Here is a 27,384-nt window from a genome sequence, read left to right as displayed (position 1 = left end):
GCTTATTCAAAATCACACCACCCCATAAACTTTTTGATAATTAGCACATATTGTTCCTCTCTATATTGACCCTTTCAGTCTGTCACTATGATTGAGGATGAGAACAGTTGTTATATGTTTGCTATGCTGAGTGACAGAGGTTCAAAGATATTAGTGTTTGAAGGTTTTAAGTTTTCAAAAATTATAATTATATCTTCACTCATCACCCAGATTGTCTTTGTCATTTAAAAAAATCCAGAAATGAAAAGTCAAAACATTAGAATGAATGATTGATGCGATGTGTTTGCTAGAACCAATTTGACAGAGATCAAAAATGACTATATCTTAATTGACCGAGCGAAGTGAGGTCTACGATTCAAGTCGACGGTTTGGCATTTCTCTTAATGTTTAAATGTTTATATGTTGCGCAGTGAGAGCGAAGTGACATCACTCGTGATGACGTCACGGACGTTCACTTTGTTACATTCAATCTGTGAGTGGCCAAACTGTAACAATAAATATTGTTACAATTATGAGTGATGAGAATTATGCAAATTAGCCTGAGAAGTTAGCCTGTTATAAAAATGGATTTTGCTGTTCTGCTTTTCTGTGTTGTGTTGTGTTGACTCTGTAAGTGTGTGCGTAGAAGTTGTGGGAAGATCAACGATTTTCCTAGAATATAAGTCTGGTTCACAACCTTATAAGGCAAGGAATTTATAGCTGCCTAGGAAAAATAGCTGTCACTTGGTGGGAGAATGCATCTTAAATTGTAGTTGTAACGTCCCTTTCTATTGGTGGAAATTTTTCTAGAGAATAGTAACTGCCAATCACAGTTGGTGTTGGTTAGGTCTATTTAGTATGGACGATCTCACAGCTGTCCACCTCAAGACGAGAAAAGCGTAGTGGACTCACTCAGCGTCTGTCGACTGTCATTAGCAGTACTAAATGTAGTCTGTTCAGAACTTTGTATTAATCTTGGCTTCCATGCCAGCTTTAGGCTTTTTTTAGTATTTGGCTCTGGAACCTTTTGTTCCAGCAGCATTTTTAGTCTTTTGCCTATGTAGTCGCTTTAATTAAGAAGAGAGAGAGTATCAAATTGTCACCTCACAATGGAGATTTTTCTCCTATAACCGCTACTAAAGCGGTGTAAGTACGGGGATCAACGTACGAATCCATCATTTCATGGGTTCATGAACGTGTGTCTGTAAGCCGCTGAGACGCCTCTGAATCGATGGCCGTCCTAGCTTGGGGTATGCTGTCTCCTGTCCATCTGGACGTGTAGAGCTCGATCGCCGAGCCTAGATTCAATTTGAAGAAACAGCTATGAGGTAACAACTTTTTTCCAAATTAAACGAACATCCCAGGAACTCCGGATGTGACAAAATGGGTTTTAGTGACGACAGACTTTCAATCAAGTAAAACGTGCAGAATTAGACTTTTGTTAAATCATAATTTTGAGATATTATTGGGGATAGATAGTTTATTAATTTTATTAATTTGGTTTGAGTAATAGATTTTCGGTTGTATCTTTACATTGAAAGGTGAGGCCATATTTTCTCTGTAAGGATCCAGCTGGGAATTTCAGTTTTCTTTAAATTTATAAATAATTATAATCTTCTAAACTACTAAAAGTTGAATGAGTACATGAATTTTTAAATGTCCCTTATTGATTAAATTTAATGTTTTAAAATAATTCTCATCTTAAAGTTGTAAAGGATCAAATGAAGTTTCAAGGACCCTAACCTTTCCTAAATTTGTTTTGATGACATATCTTTTTGATTAGTTTTTTTTTTAAGGTAGTATACCATGATGTGATACTTGAGGAATGTTTGTCCTTGCAGCGTTCATGATATAAAGATACTGAATAGTTATTATTGGGGGGGATCACTAATATTTGATAATGTTTTGATAGTGTTTTAAAGTTTCCAAGTGTGTTCAAAATTTAATGTTCTAAGAATTTTATGAATTTTATGTGGATCTTTTCTTAACATATGTATGGTTATTTATGATTAACTTCTGAGACATATCAATGATAATTTTCAATAATTGCTCTTTTGAAATTAGAGTCCTTTAAGCTTTTATGATTCAATCTAAAACGTTTTCAAATGTAGAGCATACGGAGTAGGTTATTACCGTATTAACTATTTCAGAGATGACTTTTAACTTTAGTAATTTTGTTTTCGGTTTTCATAATGTAACTTCCTTTTGTTTTATTAATTGTTGAATTTAACTGTAAGAGGTGACAATATAATTGATACCTTCTCTCTATTTCGTTGTCTCTCTTATCATTTCTGGTTTCCCATTCTTTAGCACTAGGTATGTTTATCAAGCATCCCTTTTATTAAGTTATATTGTGTGTGCTTCTAAATTCTAAATTCAAAATTAACTTTCTAAATTCAAAGCACGGCACAATTAGCTGCGCCACTCTGCTCCTTTTGCTCTTTTTATTGACTTATTATGTTAATTTCAAATCAGTTTATTCATAAAATTGATAAACATTCTTATGGCTAATGAATGCTTGATTCCAGAAATGAGTATTGAAGTTTGGAGCAGCATACAAATGCTGAAGATAAACTAATTGAAGTTGAATTTTTTTATTATTTTATTAATGTGATCAATATTAATATTTTCCCTGTCTGTGTTTCCATTTAGCTTGAGCTAGGGCACTCAAGGCATTATACTGGTGTAGGGATAATTTTATTTTTTTGAGATTCTTATGGAAAATGACATGTTATGGACAGTCAGAAATTTAGTGGAAGCTATGATATGTCAGAAGACTGTAGTGACAGTAGCATTGCAGATTGTAGCCTGGATAATTGAGAATCAAGTTGAAGGAAGTTTAGATTTGAGGAGTATAGCAGAAAAATAATAATTGATTGATTTAGTTGAATTTATTTTGTTTGTTTGAGTTTTGATTTTGTGTTTAAATTAGTCCTTGCATCTTCTAATGAAAGCCTAATTTCAGTGTTGCATCAAAGACCACCAAGTCTTGTGAATGGCGATTTTGCGTTTGATTGAGCTGATAGACGATGGCTGCAGTGTTGAGTCTTGATGTTGTCCGTGATGCTGATCTTCAATAGCGGGTCTGGTGAGCCAACATACTGTAAGGTTGGTGCCGAGACAAACATTGTCTATCCTTTATTATATTGTTTGAGATGTTCGTCTATCGAAAGTTAGTTATCTGATTAGTACTGGAATTTCAGTTGTTTGATAATATTTCATTGTTAGGGTCAGTAATGTGGTATAAAAATATAGGGTGTATTTTGTGGTATGGCGTTGTAAAGAGAGTTGTCAGACGTGATAGGGTTTGTTAACGTTTCCTTTAGGCTGTGGTAATTTTTTTTTTGAGCTAAGATAGGTAGATGTGAGAAATCTTATCTGTTGAAGTTGTAGTTTTGTTTGATGAATTAAGTATCTGGAGTGAGTGTCGCCAGTTGTAAGGGGCACTACTCAGATGAGGTCCATATGACAAATCAAGGTTTATAGCTGGGACTATCCTTGTTGTATTTGTGGAATGGAAGCTAGAATTTTAGCAAAAGGTACTCAGAGAAGTATGAGCTAAAATTAGGTTATTCTGTTGAATGGTGTGGTTCCTTTCTGAAGATTTATGGGGGTCTGAAGAAAATAGATGGAATGCTAACCAAGATCAGGATTTTTTTTTGAAATTTTAGGGTAAGCCTCAGTTGAAAGGTTCGTTAGATTGATAGCTGGGAATGGCCACAATACACTGTCAAAATTTATTATCTAATTTCTTGGGATAAAATTTATCTAAATAATGTGGGTAGTGAAAATCTGAAGTTTTATTTAATAGAAAAAAGGTTATATTATTAATAAGTCAATGTGAATTTGAAATGAGTATAATAAATGAGAGAAAAATTGAGAAAAGTTTAATTGGGATTTTGTAATAATAAATAGTATACTGCTATAGTTAATTTGGTGATGCAGACAGTGGAAAGTAATTTATTTCAATACAGAGAAATTGGGGAAATCTAAAATAAATAAATAATATTTGAATTGTATGGTGATAATTAATTATGAGAATTAATTTTACATGGTGATAGGATAATTGATATTTTTGTTGCAGTATTGGGTGGATAAATTAGGAAAATTTAATATATTATAATGTTGGTTTAGTATCTTGTGACCTTGAATTTCTAGGAATCTTTTATGATGGGTAATAATAAAGTGAAGAATAATTGAATAAGATAGACAGGATATAGAATCATGTCCTATAATAATTGCAGCAAAAGTGATTAATATCAGAAAGGGGAAGAAACGGGAAATGTAGAAAAATAGGAAAAGTAGTTCTTTAATATAACATAAACATGGAAAAATGATTGAATAAAACAAAAAAAATAGAAAATAGGGAACGGGAAGAAAATAGAGGTAGTTAAATTTTTCACAACTTTTGTGATGATAAAAAAAAGGGAATATGTAACGGGAAATGGAACAGGTTTCAGTACTATAGAATATGGAACTATTTTTTTTTTATTAATCTTGGGAAAATGCTTATCTTGTTTGCTTAGCTTGTTTTGTCACCGGAATTCTTAAAATAAAGGTTTGAGTTTCTGAAGGTTCTTCTTTGAGTGTGGTAGGCAGTATAAAATTTTGTTCAAATATTTTTTGTGGAGCTTAGTTCAGTTATATACTAGTCGATAGTGGAAAATTTTCTCTATGATAGGTAATTCAGTGTCTGTTATCATGATCATTGGCCTAGGCGTTTGCTCTGTCATATTGCTTCATGTGCTGGAGAAATGAGATCTATTGTGTATATGAGGAGAAGATAGTATGTAGAGATTTTATGGAGAGAATATTGTAGTCAGTTTTTTTTTTGAGTTGCCAAGGTCCATTAGTTGTGATACTGTGGTTTTACCAAGGTGATAGGAAGCACAAATTGTAGGTATACTGGTGTATGTATATTGTCCTCAAATGTTGCTGTCCCAAGTGAGTAATGAGTAACGGAAATTAAGTGGTAATGATGTACTGAATAGTTTTATCTCTGTTTGTGAAACAGTGAAGATCTTAGTCTTTTCCAAAAGGGAAAATTCAGAATTGTAGCATAGGTGTTGCTGGGTAATTGTGGGACAATTCGCGATGTCCTTTATCTTTAGCTAAAACCGACGTTATTTTGTTGCACGAAATTGCAAGGAACGAGATAGAGAGTATAAATGGGTGATATGAGTTTTGTTGCTAAGTTGATACGTGTATCAAGGTCGACGTGTATCATGATACGTAAGCTGCTAACATCGTTGCATGTGAGTTAACTCTGTGTAGTTATTGGCTTCATGACATTGAAAAGCGGTTGCATACGTAGGTCAGGGTTGCTTTGACATGAGGCGGCCGTCAGCTGTTTCAGTGGTGAGATGCGTCAAATGTCAGTTGCTCGATTTTAACAACTTGTCGAGTTATGATGGTCTGGTCATATGATTGTGATAATTTGATATTTTTTTTTTTAATTTGTTGTTTCTATTTAAATTTTTTTTTGTTGAGGTTAACTATGGGATAATCTGATTATGAACTTAACAGCAGAGGATTGATTGGAGAGTCTCTTTGAATATTTTGGTCATTTTATCTTTGTCTGGAAGAAATTTCAGCAAATTATCTTATCAGTTGTGAGGGACCATTGAAAGGTGCATATTATACTGGGATTCCTCTCAGTTGCTTTAGAAAAGTAGCTGTCTGAATTAATTTTGATTTTATTTTGTCACTGTTTTTGATGTCTATTACTGGTGGTTCGGCTTCATATGAGACAGGGCCCGTCTAGATGTGGAGTTTGGCAGCTGGTTTTGCACAATTTCTAGTTCACTTTACAGAATTTTTTTTGGTGTCTTATGTTGCAAAATTTTATGTTGCAAGATATCTTGATTATGCCAAATTAGTTGATTATGCTCAGAGTTTTTGTCTTAACTTTTGTGAGATCGAAATTTGTTGCTAGTCCACTTGGTTATTTAAAAATTTTTGAACTTGGTTATTTTGCTTGTTCCTCTTGATGTTTATGGCTAGTTCTTTGAAATTCATTAAAAATTTTGTTGCTTTCACATGATTGTAGTTCGAGTTTGATTAGTCTGAGATTCATTATTAGTATTTTATTTGAAATTTTGAGGTGAATAATTCCTTTTTGTAGTTATTAGTCTTATACAGGGTGTTACTGATAGCTTTGTCATGTTGTTTTCTGCCAAATTTTTTACGACTCAACCCTGTGTTCCACACTCAAGAAGGGGGAGTATTGTAACAATAAATATTGTTACAATTATGAGTGATGAGAATTATGCAAATTAGCCTGAGAAGTTAGCCTGTTATAAAAATGGATTTTGCTGTTCTGCTTTTCTGTGTTGTGTTGTGTTGACTCTGTAAGTGTGTGCGTAGAAGTTGTGGGAAGATCAACGATTTTCCTAGAATATAAGTCTGGTTCACAACCTTATAAGGCAAGGAATTTATAGCTGCCTAGGAAAAATAGCTGTCACTTGGTGGGAGAATGCATCTTAAATTGTAGTTGTAACGTCCCTTTCTATTGGTGGAAATTTTTCTAGAGAATAGTAACTGCCAATCACAGTTGGTGTTGGTTAGGTCTATTTAGTATGGACGATCTCACAGCTGTCCACCTCAAGACGAGAAAAGCGTAGTGGACTCACTCAGCGTCTGTCGACTGTCATTAGCAGTACTAAATGTAGTCTGTTCAGAACTTTGTATTAATCTTGGCTTCCATGCCAGCTTTAGGCTTTTTTTAGTATTTGGCTCTGGAACCTTTTGTTCCAGCAGCATTTTTAGTCTTTTGCCTATGTAGTCGCTTTAATTAAGAAGAGAGAGAGTATCAAATTGTCACCTCACAATGGAGATTTTTCTCCTATAACCGCTACTAAAGCGGTGTAAGTACGGGGATCAACGTACGAATCCATCATTTCATGGGTTCATGAACGTGTGTCTGTAAGCCGCTGAGACGCCTCTGAATCGATGGCCGTCCTAGCTTGGGGTATGCTGTCTCCTGTCCATCTGGACGTGTAGAGCTCGATCGCCGAGCCTAGATTCAATTTGAAGAAACAGCTATGAGGTAACAACTTTTTTCCAAATTAAACGAACATCCCAGGAACTCCGGATGTGACAAAATGGGTTTTAGTGACGACAGACTTTCAATCAAGTAAACGTGCAGAATTAGACTTTTGTTAAATCATAATTTTGAGATATTATTGGGGATAGATAGTTATTAATTTTATTAATTTGGTTTGAGTAATAGATTTTCGGTTGTATCTTTACATTGAAAGGTGAGGCCATATTTTCTCTGTAAGGATCCAGCTGGGAATTTCAGTTTTCTTTAAATTTATAAATAATTATAATCTTCTAAACTACTAAAAGTTGAATGAGTACATGAATTTTTAAATGTCCCTTATTGATTAAATTTAATGTTTTAAAATAATTCTCATCTTAAAGTTGTAAAGGATCAAATGAAGTTTCAAGGACCCTAACCTTTCCTAAATTTGTTTTGATGACATATCTTTTTGATTAGTTTTTTTTTTTAAGGTAGTATACCATGATGTGATACTTGAGAAATGTTTGTCCTTGCAGCGTTCATGATATAAAGATACTGAATAGTTATTATTGGGGGGGATCATTAATATTTGATAATGTTTTGATAGTGTTTTAAAGTTTCCAAGTGTGTTCAAAATTTAATGTTCTAAGAATTTTATGAATTTTATGTGGATCTTTTCTTAACATATGTATGGTTATTTATGATTAACTTCTGAGACATATCAATGATAATTTTCAATAATTGCTCTTTTGAAATTAGAGTCCTTTAAGCTTTTATGATTCAATCTAAAACGTTTTCAAATGTAGAGCATACGGAGTAGGTTATTACCGTATTATCTATTTCAGAGATAACTTTTAACTTTAGTAATTTTGTTTTCGGTTTTCATAATGTAACTTCCTTTTGTTTTATTAATTGTTGAATTTAACTGTAAGAGGTGACAATATAATTGATACCTTCTCTCTATTTCGTTGTCTCTCTTATCATTTCTGGTTTCCCATTCTTTAGCACTAGGTATGTTTATCAAGCATCCCTTTTATTAAGTTATATTGTGTGTGCTTCTAAATTCTAAATTCAAAATTAACTTTCTAAATTCAAAGCACGGCACAAAACACATTCTGACCGCTGGGCGCAATATGGTCTGACCTCTGGGCGCAATATGGTCAGACCACTGGGCGCAATATGGTCTGACCACTGGGCACAATATGGTCTGACCACTGGGCACAATAAGGCCTGACCACTGGGCGCAATATGGTCAGACCGCTGGGCGCAATATGGTCTGACCACTGGGCGCAATATGGTCAGACCACTGGGCGCAATATGGTCAGACCACTGGGCGCAATATGCATATTCCCTGGATTTCACCAGTTGAAGAAGGAAAGGAGCTACTGTAGACAAGGAGGAAAACTGAGCAAGTGAAGTTAGAGGAATGAGAGAATAATGGGATGTTAAAAAGAAGAATACATGAATGAGATGGGAAGTAAGTTTGCAATTTATGGCTAATTATAATGAATGAAAGTAAGTGCTGAGTTGTGAACAGGTAAAGCGGGTGTGAGCAAGGGTAATAAGGAAATGAGGACAAAGTGAGAGAAATGAACAAGAAGGGAGAAAGAGAGAGAGAGAGTGAGAGAGTGATCAGTTGGAGTGCAAAGGAAGTCGCACGAGAAGATGATGGTCATGAATAGGCGGAAGGAGAACGAGGAAATAGAAAAGGTAATTTTATATTATCTTATTTCACTTAATTTTTCCACATGAAAGGGGCCTTCGAATCCTCTAGGGTAAGATATTATGGTTATGTGGTTATCTGGTTATATCGGTATATATTTATGTTCAACGGATCTCAAAAACGGCTCTAACGATTTTTACGAAATTTGGAACAAAGTAGGTTTATGATATGAAGATTCGATTGCACTAGGTCTCAACACTTGGATATCTCGCTAAAGGACATTAAAAGGATAAATACGTCCTTGGAAAAAACAGCTGGAAATTTTGTCGTCTGTCGATACCGTAATGGAAGAGAGTGAACGAGTGCATGTGTGTGGGATCATCCAGCTGATCTCACGAGAAGGAAAATTCAGCAAGAGGAATTCATTTTCGTTTATTTCTCTTTTTTTTAGAAAACATTTTCTCTTCAGAAAGTCCAAAATAGTAACTAGATGCTGTGTTAGTGATACATAGTATATTAACAAATATTGTAGCAAACATAGTATATCATTCTAAATCGAATTCATAGTAAATCTGTTTGTAATATTGATGATGTGTTTGTTTTTTGAAGTGTGAATAAATTGTTATTTTGATGAGTGATAGTAGCTTAACCTAGATTTTGATTTGGATTGTAGTATAAATTATAAAAGGGACAGTTTTGGGCATAAGCCTGTTGTGCCTCCTCATATAACTGTAAAAATAATTGTACGACTGAGAAATTGAATAAATAAATATAAACTATAAATTCAATCTTTCGTTATAAATTTTCTATGCTTTTACACTCCAGAGCAAAGCTCGGTCCCCCGATATTAAAGATTGAATGCAATTAGAATAACGATAATATAAAATTGTAATGTAACTTACAATATTCGGCAGTGTTTCAACAAATAATTATTGTCGATATCCTAAGAAGGATATAAAATAATATCCTTCCGATCAACACACGACCGGATAGATAGAGGGAGGGTTCAACAACAACAGACCAAAAAAAACAAACAAGAATGACAACAGTAATCAGAATTGGAAAAGAAAATGAGACAGTTGAATGTAGAGAAAACTGACTTGTGTTGGAAAAAATCTTCAAGGAACATGAAGAAACAATAACAGAATACACAATGAGAAAAGAAGAAGAAGAAAGCAAGATTGAAAGGAAGAAGAAAGGAGAACAAGCGAACTAGGAAATGTAAAATGGGAGACACTTGATATGAAGAAAAAGAAGATGTAACTGGAAAAATCAGGTGAATGTTGAAACAAGATGAGGGAATAGATCAAGAAACAAGAGTATTAAATGAGTAAAAAAAGAATTGAAATAACTAATAAAAATGAACGAGGAAGATAATAAGTAATACAAGAAGAAGAAGAAGAAGAAGAAGAAGAAGAAGAAGAAGAAGAAGAAGAAGGAGGAGGAGGAGGAGGAGGAGTAGGAGAAGGAGGAGAAGAAGAAGAAGAAGAAGAAGAAGAAGAAGAAGAAGAAGAAGAAGAAGAAGAAGAAGAAGAAGAAGAAATTTAAATTAATAATTGCCATCACTGAAGGCGAAGTTAGAACTTTTGGTCCTCTCTGCCACACAACTCGTGAACAAACCAACCCAAACAACAAAAAGAAAATGAGAAAGGAAGAAGACAAATATAAAGAAGAAGAAAAGAGAAAAAGCAAACCAGAAGAAAATGGTAAATAGGAGTGAAAGAGAAACAGCTGGTACACATACACATCACTGACCTGTTGAAATTCGAGATGCAAAGGAAGGAAGAGTCCGTCTCCACTAGCTTAGCTCAGCTTTTCTGTTTATTAACGATTCGAAGCACGTAGACGTGTTTAGTTGGTAATGCCTTCTTCTGTGCCTATGTACTGTAGTCAGCCGGCCTCTAGGCATCAGGCTTCAGGCTCTAGGCCTTTGGGATGCCGGATGTAGGCCTTGCTCTATCACTGGTAGCCTAGGCTGGTGGCCTAGTGTATTTACATCTGATCCCAACAGCAGAAACTTACTATTCAATCAGGGAATCTATTGTACTAGTGCTCGGTTGCAGAGTCGTCACATAAAGTTAAAATCAGGCATTTAACTTATTTATGAAGCGATAACTCCACTTTTCGTTGCACATATGTCAAAGCAAACTATAGCTCCCATAAAACTAAAAACGCCCAATTAGACACATGATTTCGTTGCAGAGTCGTCAAAAAGAGCTTATTTATGTCTCCAATAGCTAAAAACTGTCATTCAAGTTATGGGCCCGAAGTCGTGCTGTTGAATCCAATATCTACACTCACCAAAAATGCATTTTAGAGGTTGTGATAGCTTTTTTTGAAAGATGTTTATTAAAAAGTTGGATAGAAGCATGTACGGAAAAAAGTGAATAGAGCTGCAGTGTGACCAATGTGTGATACTAATTCGAGATATAGCTAAATGGGCTTCGGCAAACGACTGTGCAACGACCAACCATGTGAGTGATTTCAAACTATGTCTCACATAGCTATGTTTGATTTTATGTAACGACTCTGCAACCGGGTATAGGATTTGCAAAAGTGTATTATGACTATACTTGGAGTTTGAGGGCTGGTTTCCGAGCTCAGGATTCAACTAAGTTCTAGACTTTAAACAGCTGGAGTCAGAAAATTGGCTTTCCGAAACGAGGCGTAGTCTTTTTTCAAATGCTAATAAATGAATAATTATTATTAAACAATACTCCTAATTAAATGTTGTAAATCACCCCGAAGGCTTTTGCTATTGCAGATATTGACTGACAGCTAGGTGGGAATTTGATGAATGCTACTATACAAAAATTATTTGTCAGCACGGGAATCGAACCCGGCACCTCCTAATTGCCGGTCAGGAATGCTTACCCTTACACCAAACTGACGTTCTCTGGATAGCAGCGTCCATTTTATACGAAGCCATAGCGGCCAGCCAGTCTACAGATGGAAATAAATTGTAAGTTGCATTTGTTCAAATGCTAATTAATTGATTCGAAATTCATTTGCCAAAAAAATCATACATTACAAAAGTTTGATATTGACAAACAAGTCTAACAAAAACATAATATCTTGAACTGAGAAATAACATAAAAATAGAACTTGACTAATCATGAAAACTTAAGATAAAAGTAGAATATTTTAGGCGCTACCAGCAGAAGAAAAACATCTTGCCCGCTGGTGGGAGTATTTGTATACCGTGAATAAATGAATAAATGAAAACAATAACTTGAAAAAAGTATCAACTAGAGAGAATAAACGAGTAAATATTATATAAATAAAAAACAAAATTGAATGAGAAAAAAACAATAAATCAAATTGACATTACCATCACTCAGCTCCCAGTGAAAAAAAGAACCTATCCTTAATCCAAGTATCAATCATTCTATCTCGGACTTTTAATTCAAAATCAAATGGTAGAATATTTATAAATCTGATGCTCATATACATGATCTGTCTTCTTATAAAGCTCAACCTTGAATCATGGATAATATTTATATATTTCAAAGATGTGTCAAGGTCTCAAGTTATAAAACGGTTTATCAGATGTGATAAATGTTTCTTTGTTAATAATTATTATAAATTATTAATTAATAATTATTATCAAACGAAAATCCCAATTAAATGCTGTAAAGATTCAATTAAATGCTCGTACAAGATTCAATTGGGCTTTTCGTTTGAAAATAATTATGAATTCTCGTGCATTTGGCCAGGAGAGTTCAGAAATGAACTATTTTGGAGTGGAACCAGAGCTAAAGAAACAGGGTATAGTTATTTGTGCAACTAGTGCGCAAAGTGACAGTTTGCTGCACCGAAAGAAACGTTTTCGCCCCACTTGGATGTAATGAGCTGGTTTTCGTGCGTCATATGGAGGCCGAAAATGATTGTTTTCTGACCAGGCCGGTAAAAGTTTTACGGCCCTAGGGCTGTAAAATAACCTTGAAGTCAGCTGATTCTGATTTGATGTGAACGTGTTTACAAAATTGTTTATGAAACGGAATCCGTTTATGCTTCTAGAATTGAATAAAGTATTTTGCAATAAGATACTATCATTCTATTTGGATAAATGAAATACAAATAAGATATTATAAACTATTCAAATTCAATTTTCAGAGTATAATAGAATCTAACCTCAAACCTGCTTTTAATTGTACTGCGTTTAATCGTTTATCACGAAACCTGGTGGATAATTTTCGAACTACTTGGGCAATATCCATGGTGCTGAACGTTTTTACAAATAGTTTATGTAACGGAATCAGTTTATGCTTCTAGAATTGAATAAAGTATTCTGAACGGAATCAGTTTATGCTTCTAGAATTGAATAAAGTATTCTGCAAAATAATACTATCATTTTATTTGGATGAATGAAATACAGATAAGATATAAATATTATAAATTATTCAAATTCGATTTTCAGAGTAAGATAGAACTTCTAACCTAAACTCCCGAAGTCAATGACAACAAGCATTGTTGACGTTGACATTCAGATTGGCCAAATTTCAAGTGTGCTAGAACAGCTGATCAAAAAACTTTTCATTATTTGTGTTTATTATTCAAGAATCAAAACATTCATAATAATATCATCTTATTGTCATTTGGAAGAATAAAAAGTATAAACTCAACCTCTTACATAATTGAACATAATCTTTTAGGTTATTTATACAAATCAGGATAAAAAATAAAAATACTTGGACAATTTCCTGATATTCAGATTACCTCAGATTTGCTAGAGCTATGACCTTCCTGTTTTGCTTTCGGATGTGCCTAATAAACAATTATTCTCATATTTATATTGTTTATTTTTCTGTGTGGCGAAAAATAACGTTCTCACCATGGGCAAAAATGTTTTTCCGGCTCTCAATCTTTTCTAGTCCTCGGCCTACGGCCTCGGACTTCAAAAACTGATTTCGAGCCGGAAAAGTCTCATTTTCGGCCCTAGGTGCGAAATATACTATTACGCCCGAGCCGTAGGCGAGGGCGGAATGGTTTCTTGAGTGCAGCAGAGGAACTTTGCGCACGTATTTCACATTAAGTTTTTCCTACAGTTACCATTGAATATGAAAAGTGGGTAATTATGGGTAAAATTGCCTGAAATGCATCAAATGTTTTTCTGTGTAATTTTATTATTGATAAAAACCTTAATCCTAAAATCCTAAAGTCCTCGTTGTCCTTGGTTATAATATATAATGAATAATAATTAGCGCGTTGTGCTTGGTTGCACCTCTGCTTACTATAGCAGCCCAGTCACTGTTACCAACTTCATTTTGATTTTGCTGCACTGTTGCTCCATATAACCTACTAAGTATTTTGCGTTGCCATGTTGCAAATCTGGAGTGCAGAAAAATTTTTCCCGCACTAGAGCGGAAAAGTGATTCTTTGCGTTCTGTAATCAGTGCAGCAATGGCCACTTTTCAACCTAACTGTAGGAAAAAAGAATAACAAGTGGAAGAATGATAATGAGAAGAATATAAACCAGATTTTGTTACTTCAGAAAAGATGGTTTCTCTCTCACTTTCATCAATCCTACTGTGATCAATCAATATAATAACCTACAGAAGAACCAGACTCCCAAAAATCTATAATGAGGTCCACGTTCATAATGGCAGTGTAGAAAGATAGGAGAACAACGTTGCCGATCTTCTGTCTTGTCAATGCCTTCTATAGACGGTAGCTGATACAGGTTTATTGATGTAATATCAACTCTTCATTCTCTTTTGAAATAATCAATTTTATTTTATTGAACAAGAAATTATATTTTTCAATAACTTCATAATGAATTTCTATGATGAAGATGAAATATTTTGTTTGATATTAACTCTTAATTCTCTTTTGAAATAATTAATTGTATTTTATTGAACAAGAAATTATATTTTTCAATAATTTCATAATGAATTCTAATGTTTAAGATGAGAATATTTTGTTAAATTATTATTAATTCTTTTTCTATTATAATTATTATCTTCTTATGTTGTAATATCAACTGTTCATTCTCGTATAAAACAATCGATCATATTTCACTCGTCAAGGAAGTATATTTTTGAATGATTAAATAATACATTTTCGTAATTGAGATTAGGTATTTTGTTAATTGATCAAATTTATATATTGCTAAGAACAATCTGGCAACGATGCTGAGCTAGAGAAGGATAGCTATCTGCTTTATCGAATGAACAAGGATAGCATGGAATCAATTCGTGTTCAAAATAATCAGTTTTATTTCATTCATCGTGGAAGTATATTTTTGAATGACTTCTTAATGATAAATTCTCATAAGCTTAATTGAGATTGTTTATTTTGTGAATTAATAATATTTGTTGAAAAACGATCTGGCACAGAGCAAAGCGAGAAAGAGATAGCGCTATCCGCTTGGTTGAATGATAGACAAGGATAGCAATACCATTGCTAAACAAACACTGCGCTGCCCCAGTTCAACAGTGCTCAACTCAAAAATTATCATTTTTGAGACTTCTACATAATTTTACTCAGCTTTCCTTCCTCTTTCCAGAGCTACACTCAACTAAGTCTAAGAATATTATACTTCTTCTACAAGGTGGTCATACGTTGCTCAGGGATGTTCCCAGCTATCAAACTAGGAGAGTGACAGCTGATTTACTGAGACTTCCCAAATCGTATACCACTTGTTTCCAGAAATCGTTTGTATTTCTTGGCCCTAAGTTTTTTAATAACATCCCAATTGAAATCAAGAGGCTTCAAAATCAACTTGTTTTCAAAAAAAGAATTCTTAGATGGCTCAGAGGTCTTATGCCTGACCATTTAGAATCCTTATTCAATGTTATTTCGTAGTTAAAATGTAATTTTGGTGGCTGGCAATAAGCATTAGTAAGATGAGCTGTTATTGGAAAGTGTGCAAGGTGTGTGAATGTGAGAGTGAATGGATGTTAGTCTTTTCTTTCTTTTCTCTTTTTCTTTCTCCTTTTATTCATGCATTTGAAATTAGTTGAAGTGATATTCATTCCTGCTTGCAAACGTGGAGTATTGTATACTTCCAGCAGGTAGTATTTTTTATTCCGATTCACAAATTTACCGTATATCTAATAAAACATACCAGTATTTATTTTATTAATCTTCCATTAATTATTTTTTATCTTACTGAGCTGAGTGTTTTGTTTTTCTTATTGATTCTGAATGTGAATATTGTGAGTTTGAATAAATAAAATTTGAATTTGAATTTGAAAAGGGAGAAATCGACATTCCAAATGCAATGCACAATAATTCATAGTAATGATTCGAAACATATTGCCTTTTTCTCAAAACTTGGATTTTTGAGTTGTAGTAGTGTTGAACTAGGCCAGCGATCTGCCTTTATAACGTGGACCTCTCTATAGAAATCAACAGTTCTGTAATGCCTCTAGCGTTCGAACCACAGATAGCTACAATTAATAGCTCAGATTCTTTCAGCGATTCATCCAATCAATTTCAAATCCAGTGGCAGACCTGAATTGATACCCGCTGCCCCAATTTCCTGAACTTTATTGCTCTGAAGGAAAGTGCATTCTTAACGATCTCCAGCCGAGCTCTATAACTTGCAACTTTTCACTGACATACTGGATGTAGATTTGTAATTCTCGCGTATCATCTTCTACTATAGTGAGGTATGGCAGTGGAGGAAGATAGGAGAACAGTTTTGCCGATTCACCACCTTGCCACTGCCTTCTAAGGAGGATGACTGATTCCGGTATACCTGATGTAATCTTAACTGTTCTTTCTTGTTTAAAATAATCGTATTTTACTCGCCAAGAATGTATATTTTTCAATCATCAGATAATATTGATGGCAGTGGAGGAGGATAGGAGAAAGGTTCTTTCTTGTTTAAAATAATCGTATTTTATTCGTCAAGAAAGTATATTTTTCAATCATTGGATAAAAAATTGATGGCAGTGGAGAAGGATAGGAGAGCAGCGTTGCCGATTCACTACCTTGCCACAGCCTTCTATGGAGGATAACTGATACCGGTATATCTGATGTGATGGTAACTGTTCTTTCTTGTTTGAAATGATTAATCGTATTTTATTCGTCGAGAAAGTATATTTTTCAATCATTAGATAATAAATTGATGGCAGTGGAGAAGGATAGGAGAGCAGCGTTGCCGATTATCTGCCTTACCACTGCCTTCTATGTGGAATAACTGATACCGGTATATCTGATGTAATGGTAACTGTTCTTTCTTGTTTAAAATGATTAATCGTATTTTATTCGTCAAGAATGTATATTTTTCAATCATCAGAAAATATTGATGGCAGTGGAGGAGGATAGGAGAAAGGCGTTGCCGATTCACTACCTTGCCACTGCCTTCTATGGAGGATGACTGATACCGGATATCGGTATTTCGGATTTTTTCACCTATAAATTTGGAAGAAAAATAGCACAAGGACTATCTTATTATTATATCTTTCAATGTTATTACATTAGTGTCATTTGTATTGTAATCAATTATATTTTACTAAGCGAAAAATTGAATTTTTTAATAATTTCATGATGAATTTCCATAATTTAGATAAAATATTTTGTTAATTAATTATTAACTCCACATTGTGAGAAGACGATCTGGCACAGAGCAAAGCGAGGAAGAGATAGCGCTATACGCTTTATTGAATGATAGACAAGGATAGCAATCTAACACTGCCATTATAACGTGGACCTCACTATATACCAGCTACTTGAATAGACGACCATCTATATATACTTATATCTACATATATAGAAGCAAATGTGTAGTGTAGGCCTATACCAGCTACTTGAATAGACGACCATCTATATATACTTAGATCTACATATATAGAAACAAATGTGTAGTGTAGGCCTGTAGAAGCCACTTAAGTAGGCTTTGAAAAATGCGTTTCATCTCAGCCCATTCTCCATTGGAAACGCGGCTGCGATATATGGAAGCTGACATTGACAAAGTATCATAAGAGTTGCAATGAAACCCATCATTAGTATTATTAGCTGATTCATTGAGAGGCAAACGCTCGTGGTCCACTATACAGAAGGCAGTGGATATACAGAAGGCAGTGGATAGCACTCGAAAAGTGGCTAATAATATCCTTCGGCGCAATAATGGCATTGGCTCTGGAGAAAGAGTGAAAGAATGTATGAGTCGGTGTGTCTATCAAAAGTAATGGCATCCAGTGTTGTGCAGTTGCTAGAAGATTATTTAAATTGGATGTTTATTAGTTCGCTTGAGAGATTGAGACCTAGAAACATAGATTCAGGAAACAGGGGTAGAAGTAGAGAGCTGGAAAACTTTTCTAAGATTAATTTGTTGTTCCTAAACTGGATGCATGCAGAAGTTCTATAAGTATTTTTCAAAGTTTGTTGTTACTATGTTTTGTGTATTATTAGAGTCATAAATTTACGCATAATATGTCCAGTAATAACTAGTAGTTCTGTGAACAGTAGACCTCACACAGTTTTCTCATCCATAAGTATCTGATGTCACCTGTTCTAGTTGATTCAGTTGAATCATAATTCACAGTGCAATTATAATTTAATCTTAAAAACTGTTATTTGTTTTTTCCAAGATCAAAAACTCACTTATGTTCATAAACTCAGTTCATGTTTGAATTTGTATCCCATAATGATAATTTATCTAGTTCCGTGATAATCTTTCCATCTCATAAAAATATTTCTCAACTATTTTAAAATTATTTTTTTCAATCAAGAATATTATAATTTCTCCAGAATTATTCAGTTAATTTGATCATTTTTTATTTTATTTTCAATCACCTATTAAATTTGTTATTCAAATGTGAGAATATTAATACTGATGGGCACGCATCATAAAAAATATTAAAACCCTACCTTATAGAAATAGACACGGCCAGACATCTGTGTAATGCATGCAATGAATAATCCACTTGTCAGCTGATTGATTATGAATAATTCTAAAGTCTGATTAATCCTATCTTCAAAGTAGATGATTGTATTTAGTGATATCAGAGTATGGAGAAATTCCTTTTTTTTCATTTATTATCTTTAAAATAAAAATTCCTAAAAAAACCCTTGTGTATACATCGACGCGCAGTTGAAAAAGCAGTATTCCTGCCAAATCTCATCGAATTCTATCAACGCGTTTGGCCGTAATCGCGTTACATACAGACAGACAAAAGAAAGTCCTAGTTATAACATAGACCTCACTACGTTCGGTCAATTATATGATTTCATCGATTTGGTGAATGAATAAATGAATGGATGTTCACCTCATGATATAGAAGATGATATAAATTAATACTAGATTGGAAATATCCTAAATCTATACGATAATAAAGGAAAGAGCTGGCTTATACACGAACGGGATAGGAACATTATGTTTGATTCATCATCACGTCTGAACTACTGGACTGATTAACTTGAAATTTTGCTTATAGATTTTTAATTAAACGGGGATGGTTATAGGTCTATTTTCAATTCTTCAAGATTTTATTACGTCAAGTTTTTAGTTTGTCAAGTTTCAAAATAGACCCTTGCGGAGCACGGGTTACCTGCTAGTGATATATAATGTTCTCTAAGATATTATCAACCATTTTGAAGATAAATATAATCAAAGTTCTTAGACAAATCAAGTAATCAGCCACTTTTTTCTCAAAATACAATACAGATTTGCGTAGAATTAATTTGTTTAAGTTCTAGTGAAGTTCGTTCATCAAGATTCTGCTTTTCCTACACAAAAAGGGGAAACAAAGATGGAAAGATGAAGAAAAATAATATGGTCTTATCTCTTATGAACATAGGCTTCCATTTTTTCTATATGATTCTCTATACGCAACTTATTGTACCACACGCTTGTTAGCACTTGACATTATTATGCATGAATTCCACTGAAAAAGCAACGTGCGTTATCTCGTTCATTGTTATCTGAAATTACTTATTTGAGTACAGCGTTGCTTGAAATCATATTGTAGAAATGGGAACAAAAACATTAACACAGATGCATTCACAGACATTGTAAAGATGCAGATTTTTGTCCCACTTGTTGGGTGACATTGTGTAAAGTGGTAAATTGCAAATCCTTCACAGGTGATGCGGTATTCTTGATATTTATAAGAGCGGTTGCTAAAATCCCTATTTTGCAAATAAATTCGCAAAAAGCTAAGGCCGTCCGGCTCGCAAATATGCTGGGTTCGGACCGCAGCTCTAGCTCAGTGGTAGATGCATGAATTTCCCAAATATAATTAGGTGGGGTTGGCATGATGATTTTAAAATTTAATAGGAAGAGAGAACCCTAATCTCCATGTGCGTCCTCACAGATCGGGATCACAAGCCAAAGAGAAATGATTTTCAGAAAAATTTCATCTCTTCCTTGAACGATTTGTAAGCTTCCTTCTGATTGGCTTTCTAATCTTAGTAAGACTCAATGCAATTGGTTACTTCAGATTCAGGGTTTCTCCAACTTTGTTATACAAAGATAAATAAAAAGTTTTTATATAAGTAAATTGAGTGATTGTCTTAGATTATTCCAATAAATAAATCTCGATATATGATACTATAAAACAGTATACATTTCATTTTTTATGTGAGCTTTGTGTACTCTTGATTTTCATACTTTTTTAGATTGCAATAAATACTCATGTAACAATAATAGTTGTCCTTATCTATTTACATAAACCTTCCCTAGTGTATATAACATATATTTTGTGAGTAAACTTTATTATTTAATTCATACTGGTTGGTCGAGCAATCAGCTGATTCGTTAGGTATCGATTCAAAGAACTGTCGATTGATCCTAGATCGATTGATTCATTTAGTACAAAAACAAAGATTTCTAATCTCAAATGTACATGCAAACTTTTACTTTTTATGATCTGCCAATAATAAATAAGCCGTTCTATAATTTTTATTTCTGTCAATGAATTCTCATTATTGTTGAATTACAACTTTGCTTGGTTCTCTTATCGCTTTAGATAATATGATACTCTTTACCACCAATAACATTCAATTTTACTTGAGTGGTACTCTGACTAGGCTATCTTTCCTTTCTATTTTATAATTCTATTAAAGCTCAATAGTTCATTTCAAAAATATTTTGTGGTGCTAAAATACCACGTGACAACATCAGTCTATTTTTTTCATGCATGGTTAGCATGTCTTTCAGATTACAAATACAGAACTGCTTTTCAATCACCAGGAAATTGTAGAATCATATTGTATTCATACTGTAGAGATGGGGGTATGTTGATAATTATTTCAATTCTCTGATTTTTGAGATGGAATCTACACAAACAATGCTGAAAACCTTATACACCGTGATTCGGTTATATTTATATTATATATGTATTATTTAAAAAAAAAAAAAACACCACAACTTTGAAAATAATTGATAACTCTGCAAAGAATAAACGGAGAGTGGAGCACTATCTGTCATCGATTCGAGGAAGCTTTAAAGTTCTTTTTAGTTCCATATTCCAGCATGATGGAGCACCACCCCATTGGCACTCATCTGTCCGTGCCTATTTGAATGAAAACTATGCGAGGCAATGGATTGGCCGCCAAGCAGCTCGAGACAGAGCACTTCATCACTGGCCTCCAAGAAGCCCTGACCTCACCCCCTGCGATTTCTTTCTATGGGGGTACGTTAAAGATAAGGGTGTAGTTCAAACAAGAAATAACAGCAGCTATACAAACTGTTACGCCCGATATGCTACTGAGGGTGTGCAACGAGTTCGAGTATCGTATTGATACCACTCCAGCGTCTGGAGGGGGTTACATTGAACATTTGTGAACTTGTTTTCTAGTGGGGGAAAACTTATTTTGATAATCTTCATTTTGATTTAAAACCCAAGTTTCTATTATGTTTCCTTGATTGAATACAGATTTTCAAAGTCGTGGTATTCTTTTTGAATGAAGGTGTATTTTTCAATAATTTCATGAGTTTTCATAGTTAAGATAAAATAATTTGTTAATTAACTATTAATTCTACATTGTTAATAGGCGATCTGACAACATTGCGCAGCGAGAAGAAGATAGCGCTATCTGTTTTGTCGAATGATAGACGAAGACAGCAACACCAATGTTGATCAAACACTGTCATTATAACGTGGACCTAACTCAGGAGCTCAACTTTCCTGCACTCCAAGTTATGCTGGGATGCAGATTGCAGCTAACTGAGCCATTTGGTGTCAGGGAGCAAATCAATCCTAATTACTAGTCCTGTCATAATGACGAGGATGGCAACTGCCTGCTAAAATAACATCGAATTTACGTCTGCAAGCATCAATCTTAACATTTCTCATTATGCATACTGCATATGTGTGTGTACATAATAATGGAATAAATATAGGTTTCAACAGTCGAGCTTCCAGAACAAGTTCTACAATTTTCTCACTTGTTCCTTAATAACATCTTATTCACCATCTTCTTCCAATCTTTTCCCAGAACATGTTCTTCTTTCTTCCACGATCTTCTCGCTTGCTACTTACTAACATCTTATTCTCCATCTTTTTCCAAAACATGTTCCTTGTTTACTTCTTTCTCGCTTGTTCCTTACTAATATGCAAATTTCCCATCTTTTTCCAGAACATGTTCTGGTTTATCTTCTTTCTCAATTGCTTCTTACTAGCATCTTATTCCCCATCTTTTTCCAGAACATGTTCTCGTTTATCTTCTTTCTCAATAGCTCCTTACTAACATCTCATTCTCCATCTTTTTCCAGAACATGTTCTCGTTTATCTACATTCTCGCTTACTCCTTACTAACATCTTACACTCCATCTCTGTCTACCCTCATCGATCTATTCCTCTCGCTTGTCATGAATATTAATGCCCTCTCATTCACGGCCGGCAAGTATTGGTTTTGGGTCTGCACCAGGTGTTTAGGCCGGGATATTTTATGACTATTACTATCATTTACCCGTGGCCAACACAAATATTGGACCCGAGAGCCCATCTCGGCCACACAAATAACAAGCATTTGCATTGGCTTCGTACGTAATATTTATGTCGTACATTTTTTTCGAAACAAGCTTTCCTTCCTGCTTTTAATTTTGCCTTTTAGAAAGTAAAAGAATGCTGGCGATGCAATTACTTACTCTATTGGCAATCTTTTTCTTGTCTCGTAACACTTTTTATGGCCCAGTTGAGGTGCAGGATCAGTGTTGACATTGGGGACTGGACATAATTATAATTGCGATCTCACATTGATCCTTATTTACTCTCTCAACAATCCTTTCGTCTGGTCCACGTTATAATGGCAATGTTTGATCAGCAATGGTATTGCAATCCCTCTCTATCATTCAACAAAGCGGAGATCGCTATCTATTTCTCGCTTTGCTCTGTTGCCAGATCGTCTTTTAACAATGTAGAATTAATAACTAATTAACAGAATATCTCATCTTAATTATGAAAATTCATTATGAAATTATTGAAAAATATAATTTCCTGCTTTGTAAAATATAATTGATTATTTTTAACGAGAATGAACCGTTAATATTACATCAATAAACCTGTATCAGCTACCGTCTATAGAAGGCATTGACAAGACAGAGGATCGGCAACGTTTTCTACTATCCTTTTTCACTTTTTCGCTATTTCTTTCTCTCTTTGCTCTGTTGCCAGATCGTCTTTTAACAATGTAGAATTAATAGTTAATTAACAAAATATTTCATCTTAATCATGTAATTATTGAAAAATATTATTTCTCGTCTAATAAAATATAATTGATTATTTTAAACTAGAATGAACAGTTAATATTACATCAATAAACCTGCATCAGCTTCCGTCTATGGAAGGCATTGACAAGACAGAGGTTCGGCAACGTTGTTCGCCTATCTTTCTCCACTGTCATTATAACGTGGGACTCACTATAATTCGCAGTTATTAGTTGTGTGCACTGCTATGCTATTATCCATCTCGAATTGCTCCGAGATTTCAGATTCGTATACTCTATGAATAAGTTTTATTTGTGTCTATAAAATGTCTCCAGGAAAAAGCTGAATACATTTGTTTTTGCGACTAAATGAAAAGCCTCATAGAGAAGCCCGAATAAATTTTATTTGTAAAAATCTTCTAATCTTGTAGCATTGGATAGCAAACGCTTTTATCTTCCTCTAAAAACTAGAAATAAGAATATCAATGTTCAACATGGAAATAAAAATTCGTGCTTCATCCATAAGTTGAATGAGAATAGAATTGGTTTCAAATTGATATTGAATAGCCTACTGTTGAATAAGTGAACGAAACACCATATGGAATAGTAAAAGTATGGATTGAATAGCATAATTCGATGGGAATAAAATAATAGGATACCGAAAACGGAGTCAATACAATCATAGACAGAAGTTCATTGAGTGTATTCCGAGCTTCATTCAAGAATATTATGTATTTCTTACAACTTTTTACTTGCAGAGCATGGATTTCCTGCTAGTAAATAATGAATAGAATAAGTGGTTAGTTCTGCAAGTAAATCAATAGAAACAGAAACCCTTATTTATTATAATTAAACGCAGCAGGGTGATTTACAAAATTCAATTTGGATTCTCGTTTAATAATAATTAATTTAGAAACTGAATCGTTTGTTTGTGATGTATCTGGTTGAGTATATACATATTTCCACCATAATGAAGATATATTTTGAAATTTTATTTACGGGAAACCAATTCACTGATATTTATTATTTATATATATTATATTAACACTGCTTCTTATATCTGATTTTATTAATTCAGTTCCAGTTGATTTCTATTTTATGGGTGACAATAAAACTGAGATTTGAATGTAATTCAGATAGGGAGGGTAGGTAGAAACATAGATAAAACAGGAAGCACAACCCAGTCAATCATTTCAGAAGCATAAAATTCCAGTTTGGAAACGAATTTAAATAAGACATCGATTCACTTCAGCATGTATGATACACATGCATAAATATTGTGACACGGCTCAGAACGGGATGATGACAGCCATTTTCCGTGTCCCACATGTAATGACATGCAACAAATATTTTTCGCCAAACGCGGAGATATAGATACATAATTTATGTGACAAGGAAAGTAGGAATGTGGAGTCATCATCAGGCCAGTCTTTTTGGAAGAATGGAAGAAAGCGAAGTGGGTGATAGAGTGAGATGAATTGAAGGTGAACAGAAAGAGAGTGAGGAAGAGGAGAAGAGAGAATCTGTGTGCGAGAGTGAAGAAATTGCGTGAGAGAGAGAGGTTGCATTGAGACAGTGACTCCGTGGTTTAACTGACACAGTGTCTGAGGTCTCCCAAATTACTTCCTGTTTCTTATTATTCATCTTCTTCCTCTTCTTTTGTTCTTCTTTTTTCTTATTCTGTCTTTCGCACACATTCATCTCGCGGCTAGTTAGAATATTGTCCCCTGGCAAACTGGAAACAAGTATTTGGTTACCGATGCTGGAGACTCGTGCCCTCTCTTTTAAGGACCTCTCTTTCACCGGTGTGTTTTGTCCAGTGACATTTCATTTTCTTCCAAAAGAGGATCTCGTTTTTTAAGTCTACCGCCTCGTTTTTGCTAAGAAGCCGCGAATATAGATCAATTTGATTCATTGCTTTTCTTTTTTGTTTGTTATTCGACTGGATTTAACAAGCAGACCGGCTTCCGTAGCGCGTGGCACGATCTGCTACAAACATGTTATTCATTACTGTTTTTACAGATTTCACTGTTTCAAGAACTCCAGATTTCACTGAATCTCTCAAGACCTTGAAGAATTCACAAGCGGCTGCCGTGGTCCACATTCTACTGGATGATATATCATTCTTGGTTCCCATTCTTCAAATAATTGGAGTTTTCTTAAATTTAATTAACTTATAACTTACGAATCCAAGTATCATGGCAAGAGAAGCCTTCGTTCATTGATGAAATACTCAAATTTATTGACCGAACGAAGTGAGGTCTGAGATTCAAGTCGACGGTTTGGCATTTCTCTTTATGTTTAAATGTTTATATGTTGCGCATTTACGGCGAAACGCAGTAATATATTTTAATGAAATTTAACAGGTATGTTCCTTTTTAAATTGTGCGTCGACGTATATACAAGGTTTTTGGAAACTTTGCATTTCAAGGATAATATAAAAGGAAAAAGGAGCCACCTTCATACGCCAATATTAGAGTAAAAATCAGAATATAGAATTATTCATCATAAATCAGCTGACAAGTGATTACACAGATGTGTGGAAAAGCCAGTCTATTACTGTATTTGTATAAGGTCTATTAAAGACATTAGAGAGGTATGCATCTTTAAGCTGGGTTTACACCAAAGCTATTAACAAAATGGTTATAACTTAATCCTTATAGATTCTATTAGATTGAACGGAAGTTGATAAACACATATGTTCATCATGTGTATGATAAGTTATGTTCAATCTAATAAAATCCAAAAGGATTGAGTTATTAACATTTTTTTAATAAATTTGGTCCAATCGCAGCTTTAAAGTCTTTGGTCCAACGTCCTTTATTATCAATAGAATCACTAAAACCAAAGCTAAGGAATTAGATAAGTGGGTTCAAGAAATTATTTTCTTTGACTTAGGAATATAAATAAAAAATTTTTACCTCCATTACTTCTAGCCATATGGACCACCTCATTGTTACTTTTACTTCATTCGATCAAAACAGATTCCATCTTTACCTATTTATTACTTCTCTTTTAAATAGCCTATAGGATTAGATTATCATTATGACTATTATTACTACATTCATTATGATCATTATATTACATCATTTCATTGAAATCGGGACTATTCACTAGATATGAGTTTTCTACAACGAAAATCAATTATTGTTCAATATTATTATAATTCATTATACCCGAATAAATTTAATAATAATGTAATAATGTAATTTAAAAATAATGTTTGGTAATTATATTATTGTCTTACAAATATCTGCATAATTTATATCGGCTAGCGCACAAGTTCTTTACTTATGCTAGTCGAGCCACGAATTGATAAGAAAGCTTGATGTTTTGCTTTCTCTATTTACTAATTTGATTGACATTTGTGTTTTATTACAGAAATATTATTTTCAAAGTCAAATTGTATTTAGAGGACAATTCATATAATTGTAATGTATTTTATGGCAAATAAATTGATTTTGATTTTTGGTTTCAATATTTAGTTTTCAGTCATGGTATTATTATTGCGTGCTCATCAGTATCAATATTTTCACATTCGAAAAAACTAATTTAATAGGTGAATAAAAATAAACAAATGAACTTAATAATTCTGGAGAAATTATAATATATTTGATTCTAAAAAATTAATTTTCATCAGATAGAAAGATCATCACGGAACTGTATGAATTATATCATATGGAATACAAATTGAAACGTGAACTGAGTTTGTTTGCGTGAGGTCTACTGTTCACAGAACTACTAGTATACTACTGTTCAATTGGAGCATTGAACATTAATCAAATCTAGGTATTTTTGATTTCAAAAGATCGAAAAAGCTCCATTGACTTTGGGATATATGAACCATTTACGTTAAACATTAACGAATTCTAATTGGAGAATTAATTCACTTGAGCCTGTTTTTCACTAGTAGAGTTAGTGGTCGAGTAACTGGAATACTAACTCTACCGAGCTAACTCTACTCAACTTACTTGGTCGAGTAACTGTTTCCACTACAATTGAGAATAGTAGATAAACTGTGTTGTCTAGTGAACAGAACTAACCTTAAAATGTCAATTCTCTTTTAATAAATTAACATTTGAACACTTTAATGAATCAACACTTTTTAGTGAATTAA

General features: G+C 33.8%; 1 protein-coding gene and 1 long non-coding RNA gene across 2 annotated transcripts in view; both read left to right on the top strand.

Moving 5' to 3' along the window:
- The window catches only part of LOC111045189 (serine proteinase stubble), a 312,932-nt gene that overhangs the window by 79,757 nt on the left and 205,791 nt on the right, over positions 1-27,384 (top strand). The window lies entirely within an intron of this gene.
- Positions 754-3,096, top strand: LOC120350901. The gene is made up of 2 exons (XR_005571093.1): positions 754-1,307; positions 2,945-3,096. It is a non-coding gene; the product is annotated as an uncharacterized LOC120350901 (long non-coding RNA).

The sequence above is a fragment of the Nilaparvata lugens genome, chromosome 4 (genome assembly GCF_014356525.2).
Source record: "Nilaparvata lugens isolate BPH chromosome 4, ASM1435652v1, whole genome shotgun sequence".
NCBI classification, from domain to species: domain Eukaryota; kingdom Metazoa; phylum Arthropoda; class Insecta; order Hemiptera; family Delphacidae; genus Nilaparvata; species Nilaparvata lugens.
Note: the sequence above shows the minus strand (reverse complement) of the source record. Positions and strands in the feature narration are given on the sequence as shown.